Source organism: Sinocyclocheilus grahami, unplaced genomic scaffold (genome assembly GCF_001515645.1).
Source record: "Sinocyclocheilus grahami isolate Dianchi unplaced genomic scaffold, SAMN03320097.WGS_v1.1 scaffold482.1, whole genome shotgun sequence".
NCBI classification, from domain to species: domain Eukaryota; kingdom Metazoa; phylum Chordata; class Actinopteri; order Cypriniformes; family Cyprinidae; genus Sinocyclocheilus; species Sinocyclocheilus grahami.
The window spans coordinates 502,964-510,546 of NW_015505661.1; positions in this window are offsets into that span (position 1 = coordinate 502,964).

Consider the following 7,583-nt stretch of genomic DNA (forward strand, 5'->3'; position numbering starts at 1 on the left):
AAAGAGAAAGTGAGAGAGATACTCAGATACTCCAACATCCAGAATTTCAAATAGAAGGAAAAGTATTTTCAGTAACTGACTTGGAGCATCTGCCACAAATTCAAGATGAAGCAAATGCTACATTTGTTTGAAATACTTCAATATATTGGATTCTGCAACAGTTAATATTTAAAAATAATTTTGTATACAAGTATTTATGACAGTACACTATGGTTTAGCACATAATTAGTCTTAAAGGGGACTATAAACCAACTATATACTCTAATTTGTATTTGTATTTTTCTAGTGGGTAGTTTAACACAGGAAAAAAAGGCCTATAACACTAGCCTTCTCCATTCTTTTTCTATTCTATCAACTTGTTTTCTTTTGTTATATATATTTGATTGCTTCTATTGTCATCATTTGTTAGTTGCTTTGGATAAAAGCGTCTGCTAAATGACTAAATCTAAATCTAATTTTGATTTCAAGGGGTCTTTTAATTTTTTTTTATCTTGCTTATATCATAAAAAAGTATATTATATGTATATGGAATTTCATAATTACTTATGAAATATTACAGTAGTGCAGAATATATTGACAGGCATTTATGTTGAACTAGAATAAATTGAACTAGAAACTGTAATTTCTATTGAAACTTCTATGTCATTAATTTATTAGATGTATATGTAATTGAACATTTGTAATGATTTGCAATTTATTATAATCAAGTACTTTACAGTACTTGTGCTTTAATATGCTAGCCAATGCATCAAAATAAGCACACTTCTTTAAAGCATGACAAAAGATTATTAAACAATGATTTTAAATGTATTTTTTAAGTAAATACAAAGTTAATAACAAAGTGCACTTCTTAGAGCTAAGAAACATAATCATGTGCACTTTTTGTGTTAAGAAACATAATCACATCTCTCTTTGAGTACGCTTATACGGCCTTTTATTTAATATTATTTTATCTGTGGATGCAATTTTTTTAAATATACTTTTAAATCTGAAGCACACTGCAAGTGCACAAGTACATAAGCACACTTGTTTTTCACAGAGTATGCTTGTTGTCCTCTGTCAGTTAATGTATACAAACTGTGTAAATATCACCCATCTGCATAAATAACAAAGGTGCTGCAGTATGGAAGTAAATGAAGCCCTTATATTTGTGTAAAGATTGATGCCAGCAGTGTAACTGACAGTGGTTTGGGGGAGTCTGTGTCTGTGTCATATGTTAGGATTCTGAGCGTAAACTCAGTTAACAAGCTTTATCATGTTGTTTAAACATGTCTGCTTTAATGCTGACATATTCCATTGGCTCTTATTTTTCACTTGCGTACCCCTCACAAGGACTCTCTCACAGTGTAAGGTGGCCCGCAGACCATTAGCTTTGAATAACAGTAACCAGTGTGCTTATATTTGACTCTGTTACCAAGCTCATAAAGCGCAGCAGCTGTAAATGTACTCATTTGCACTCCTTGTGGCCAGTGTTTACAATGAAGAGCTTTTCTGATAACCTGCCCTCGGATAATTTTACTTGTTCTCATTAAACTTTAGGCTATGCTCTGCTTCTCTGTCTAGCTCTGACAGTTTTCCCGAAGCGGAGTTCAAGGACTTTATCGTGGGAAGCTCATAAAACAAACTCCAGTAAAGTTACTGTATTAAAACGTTTACAGCGAGTGCTTTTAATTAAGGGACTTTTATTTCCAAAACAGAGATTATTGTTGCATATTGGCCACCGATATATGAAGCCGTACTGTTTTTAAATTAATGTAATGTAGCACAGCCCAAAATGTACGTGTAGACTTAAAAATAATGTCATTTGGGATGAAAATATGGCATTATTTCAGTTATTGGTATGTAATTGTTTGTGTTAATTGCCTCTATTTTTATACATAGAATAATATTAATTTAATAACACTGTTAATTGCAATCTTTTGCAAATATCAAGATGAATATGCATTTTTATTACTGTACATTACACTGTTGTGAAGTCTAAATTCACTTGTAGTATCTAAAATAATTGATTTTTGTTTATTTAATTTTTTTTAAATATTACTATTAATATTGATTTGTCTGTAGAGGGCTAATTTTAATATTGGTGTGTTCCTAAATGCCAAAACATCTGTAAAGCATCACATAACATAATAAATAGGAGTGGTATCAAATTCGGCTGATTTAACGTTTATCTCACTCAGGCTTTATGTGAATTGTGTCAAAGGCTCACACACTCACACATTCCTCACCTCTGCTCTGCTTTCATTCGCTCTCTATCAGATGCTGTCACAGCTATAAACACCTAACCTGAGGTGATATAAAAAGGTTGTGGTCACGTTAATTTGACCAGAGGTCCTCTGACTCCGTGAAACTGTGGCCAGAAGCAGGTCTCACTCACCTGTCCAAACAGACCTTCACATACACACATAAAGACTGCACAAACAGAGCCGTTCTGGTTAAACTGTGTGCCTGTGGCAAGCTGTAGAAGTGATGTTTAATAAAAAGTGGACCTCTCGACCTCAGAGCTCCAGTACAATCAGCAGTCTCTTCCCATACACAGCTGCTGCTCTCTACCCTCTAAAAGAAGAAAAACACAGCTGAATGAAATGAGCTGACATGAATTGCAGCTAATTCAGGTGAATTGGACCACTTTTGACATTGAGATGACAATCAATGTCATTTTACCTGAATTCACCCTACAGTGCACAGAAAGTGTGCACCATTTGTAACCCTTGGGAAAAAGGGACATTTTAGCATACTTTTAAAAAGAGTAATTATTGCAGAAATAATATATATTAACACAGGAAAAAAAGGCCTATAACACTAGCCTTCTCCATTCTTTTTCTATTCTATCAACTTGTTTTCTTTTGTTATATATATTTGATTGCTTCTATTGTCATCATTTGTTAGTTGCTTTGGATAAAAGCGTCTGCTAAATGACTAAATCTAAATCTAATTTTGATTTCAAGGGGTCTTTTAATTTTTTTTTATCTTGCTTATATCATAAAAAAGTATATTATATGTATATGGAATTTCATAATTACTTATGAAATATTACAGTAGTGCAGAATATATTGACAGGCATTTATGTTGAACTAGAATAAACTTTAATGTAATTTCTATTGAAACTTCTATGTCATTAATTTATTAGATGTATATGTAATTGAACATTTGTAATGATTTGCAATTTATTATAATCAAGTACTTTACAGTACTTGTGCTTTAATATGCTAGCCAATGCATCAAAATAAGCACACTTCTTTAAAGCATGACAAAAGATTATTAAACAATGATTTTAAATGTATTTTTTAAGTAAATACAAAGTTAATAACAAAGTGCACTTCTTAGAGCTAAGAAACATAATCATGTGCACTTTTTGTGTTAAGAAACATAATCACATCTCTCTTTGAGTACGCTTATACGGCCTTTTATTTAATATTATTTTATCTGTGGATGCAATTTTTTTAAATATACTTTTAAATCTGAAGCACACTGCAAGTGCACAAGTACATAAGCACACTTGTTTTTCACAGAGTATGCTTGTTGTCCTCTGTCAGTTAATGTATACAAACTGTGTAAATATCACCCATCTGCATAAATAACAAAGGTGCTGCAGTATGGAAGTAAATGAAGCCCTTATATTTGTGTAAAGATTGATGCCAGCAGTGTAACTGACAGTGGTTTGGGGGAGTCTGTGTCTGTGTCATATGTTAGGATTCTGAGCGTAAACTCAGTTAACAAGCTTTATCATGTTGTTTAAACATGTCTGCTTTAATGCTGACATATTCCATTGGCTCTTATTTTTCACTTGCGTACCCCTCACAAGGACTCTCTCACAGTGTAAGGTGGCCCGCAGACCATTAGCTTTGAATAACAGTAACCAGTGTGCTTATATTTGACTCTGTTACCAAGCTCATAAAGCGCAGCAGCTGTAAATGTACTCATTTGCACTCCTTGTGGCCAGTGTTTACAATGAAGAGCTTTTCTGATAACCTGCCCTCGGATAATTTTACTTGTTCTCATTAAACTTTAGGCTATGCTCTGCTTCTCTGTCTAGCTCTGACAGTTTTCCCGAAGCGGAGTTCAAGGACTTTATCGTGGGAAGCTCATAAAACAAACTCCAGTAAAGTTACTGTATTAAAACGTTTACAGCGAGTGCTTTTAATTAAGGGACTTTTATTTCCAAAACAGAGATTATTGTTGCATATTGGCCACCGATATATGAAGCCGTACTGTTTTTAAATTAATGTAATGTAGCACAGCCCAAAATGTACGTGTAGACTTAAAAATAATGTCATTTGGGATGAAAATATGGCATTATTTCAGTTATTGGTATGTAATTGTTTGTGTTAATTGCCTCTATTTTTATACATAGAATAATATTAATTTAATAACACTGTTAATTGCAATCTTTTGCAAATATCAAGATGAATATGCATTTTTATTACTGTACATTACACTGTTGTGAAGTCTAAATTCACTTGTAGTATCTAAAATAATTGATTTTTGTTTATTTAATTTTTTTTAAATATTACTATTAATATTGATTTGTCTGTAGAGGGCTAATTTTAATATTGGTGTGTTCCTAAATGCCAAAACATCTGTAAAGCATCACATAACATAATAAATAGGAGTGGTATCAAATTCGGCTGATTTAACGTTTATCTCACTCAGGCTTTATGTGAATTGTGTCAAAGGCTCACACACTCACACATTCCTCACCTCTGCTCTGCTTTCATTCGCTCTCTATCAGATGCTGTCACAGCTATAAACACCTAACCTGAGGTGATATAAAAAGGTTGTGGTCACGTTAATTTGACCAGAGGTCCTCTGACTCCGTGAAACTGTGGCCAGAAGCAGGTCTCACTCACCTGTCCAAACAGACCTTCACATACACACATAAAGACTGCACAAACAGAGCCGTTCTGGTTAAACTGTGTGCCTGTGGCAAGCTGTAGAAGTGATGTTTAATAAAAAGTGGACCTCTCGACCTCAGAGCTCCAGTACAATCAGCAGTCTCTTCCCATACACAGCTGCTGCTCTCTACCCTCTAAAAGAAGAAAAACACAGCTGAATGAAATGAGCTGACATGAATTGCAGCTAATTCAGGTGAATTGGACCACTTTTGACATTGAGATGACAATCAATGTCATTTTACCTGAATTCACCCTACAGTGCACAGAAAGTGTGCACCATTTGTAACCCTTGGGAAAAAGGGACATTTTAGCATACTTTTAAAAAGAGTAATTATTGCAGAAATAATATATACACTTAATTTATTACACTTATTTACAATTAAATTAAAATGTATATGAAATGCAATTAGATTTTTTTTTTGTCTTGCTGATTTAGGATTTAAATACATCTTTATATGTAATTTCACAGAGATGGTGGGACTCAAGTCTGCAAGAGTAATTATTGCAGAAATAATATATACACTTAATTTATTACACTTATTTACAATTAAATTAAAATGTATATTAAATGCAATTAGATTTTTTTTTGTCTTGCTGATTTAGGATTTAAAATCTTTATATGTAATTTCACAGAGATGGTGGGACTCAAGTCTGTCACTAAATGAAAACTCACTGAACACTTTTACTGAACGAATGCGAGGTTTTGAACGAATCGGTTGAGTGATTCAGTGACCCATTCTTGCCTAGTTCCTGAATGAATCGACTGTTTTGAACAAACCACTTCAATGAACGCTTCTGTGACTCACTCATTAAGTCAGTGATTTGACACCACCTATACTGTCGGTTTTAATTTCATAATTCAAAGTAGGCTATAATTTAATTTCATATTTGTATTTTCTTAAATGTATCTTCAAAATATGATAAATTATTATAATATGATAAATTTATAATTAAGAAAGAATAAATAAGGTTTATCTGATGTAAGAATAAATAAGGTTGTGGCAAAAATAAATAGCCTACTTGTTTCTGTTCTGTACTGTGACTTGACTTGATTTGCTCGGTTTGTTTACACTGGGACTTGAGATTTGCTTGAAACTTGAACATGTGTGACTTACCTCCACCTCTGTAATTTCATACTTTGATGTCAAATATACTTTAATGTCATTTCTATCAAAACTTGTATGTTAAACATTAAATATTATATTAAATAACAAAATTCAGTTAAAATTGTAATAAAGTCATTTAAAGGTGCTGTATGTAAGTTTTTGACTCTACTAAAGCATAAAAATACCATAATATGTTTGCCGATATTTAAGAAACATGCTAAGTTAACATACTTGTTTATCTGAAAAACAATGCTACAGTCAGTTATTCTCCTTTGAAAATGTGCGTTCCGGGCTGGAATGTCGGTCTCTGTTTTGGTTTGTGAAACCCGCCCACTGCCAGTTTATCCAATTGTATTTCGGCACCCCGGGTTGCCAGTTGACCAAAAACACAGCGTATTTCATTTCATTCATCTTAAGTGCACTCGTTCCTGTTGGTGTCGTCAATCTGGCAACCTGCGTGTGCGTCAAGTCTGAGGAGGAGGGGCCGGGTGAAAAAAACCCTCTCCAATATTTGGAATTTGGACTGCAATACCTAGTTCAACCACTCGGTGTCAATCCTACATACAGCACCTTTAAAATGAATGCACATCTTTAAATAATGACAAAAGGTTATTAAACAATTCAAATTTACTTTAAAACTTTTTGACATTTTTGACTGACATTTTTACCAAAGTACGTAAGCGTGTTAAAATTGTTTTTTTCCCTTACATTAATATTATATTATCTGCAAGTACAGTAAAAAAAAAAAACATACGTGCAGTAAAGTACAAGGGCAGTAAAATAAAAAAAAGAACTTATACAGTACAATGTACAGAAGTAGAAAATGTTCTTATTTTCTGTGCTTCAAAGGAGCTTGAATTATTTAATAGCATATTCCTGACTCCACAATGGGCAGCTGATGCCTGGAATCAAATTACTCAGGCAGATCAATATTATAAATTTGACACAATTCTAATAACATTGCTGAAATTCATAATTGTGATAAATATGGCCATAGTGAGTAAATAAGGAGCAAATGGAAGTAATTTAACTCTGGTGTTATGAAACCTCACAACTGGCAAACCGTATGTTCATAAGGCCCATTCATTTCACATAATTTATTTTAGTATAGAGATTTATAAATCTCTCACTGTAACTAATGCTAATTGCTAATAGTTCGAACTAAAACGATGTTTGATTGTAAAAATGACATTGTTACTATACAACACCATTTATCTATTTTCCAGTTTAAAAGATTGGTTTGGCCCACCATCAGTCCTGATACACTAATAAAACTATTCTGCTCTCACTGTTACACCAAATTACAACAATTGTGTCACAGAACAGACAGTGTATATACAATCAGACTGACAGCAGACCCTTGAAAGAGAGTGAAAGAGACAGAGAGAGAGAGAGAGAGATTGGGAGAAAGCTCTATTAGCTTTGTAGACTCCCACTCAGTTGGGTTTTGAGTATCAGGTGTTGGATCAACAGTAGCAGGCTCACTGCGCACCATCACAGCACAGACTCACTTACTCCCTACAGGATTCCTTAGTGGCATTAGAAAATATTTAGAGAGTGAGAGAGAGATGTGTGTGCACAC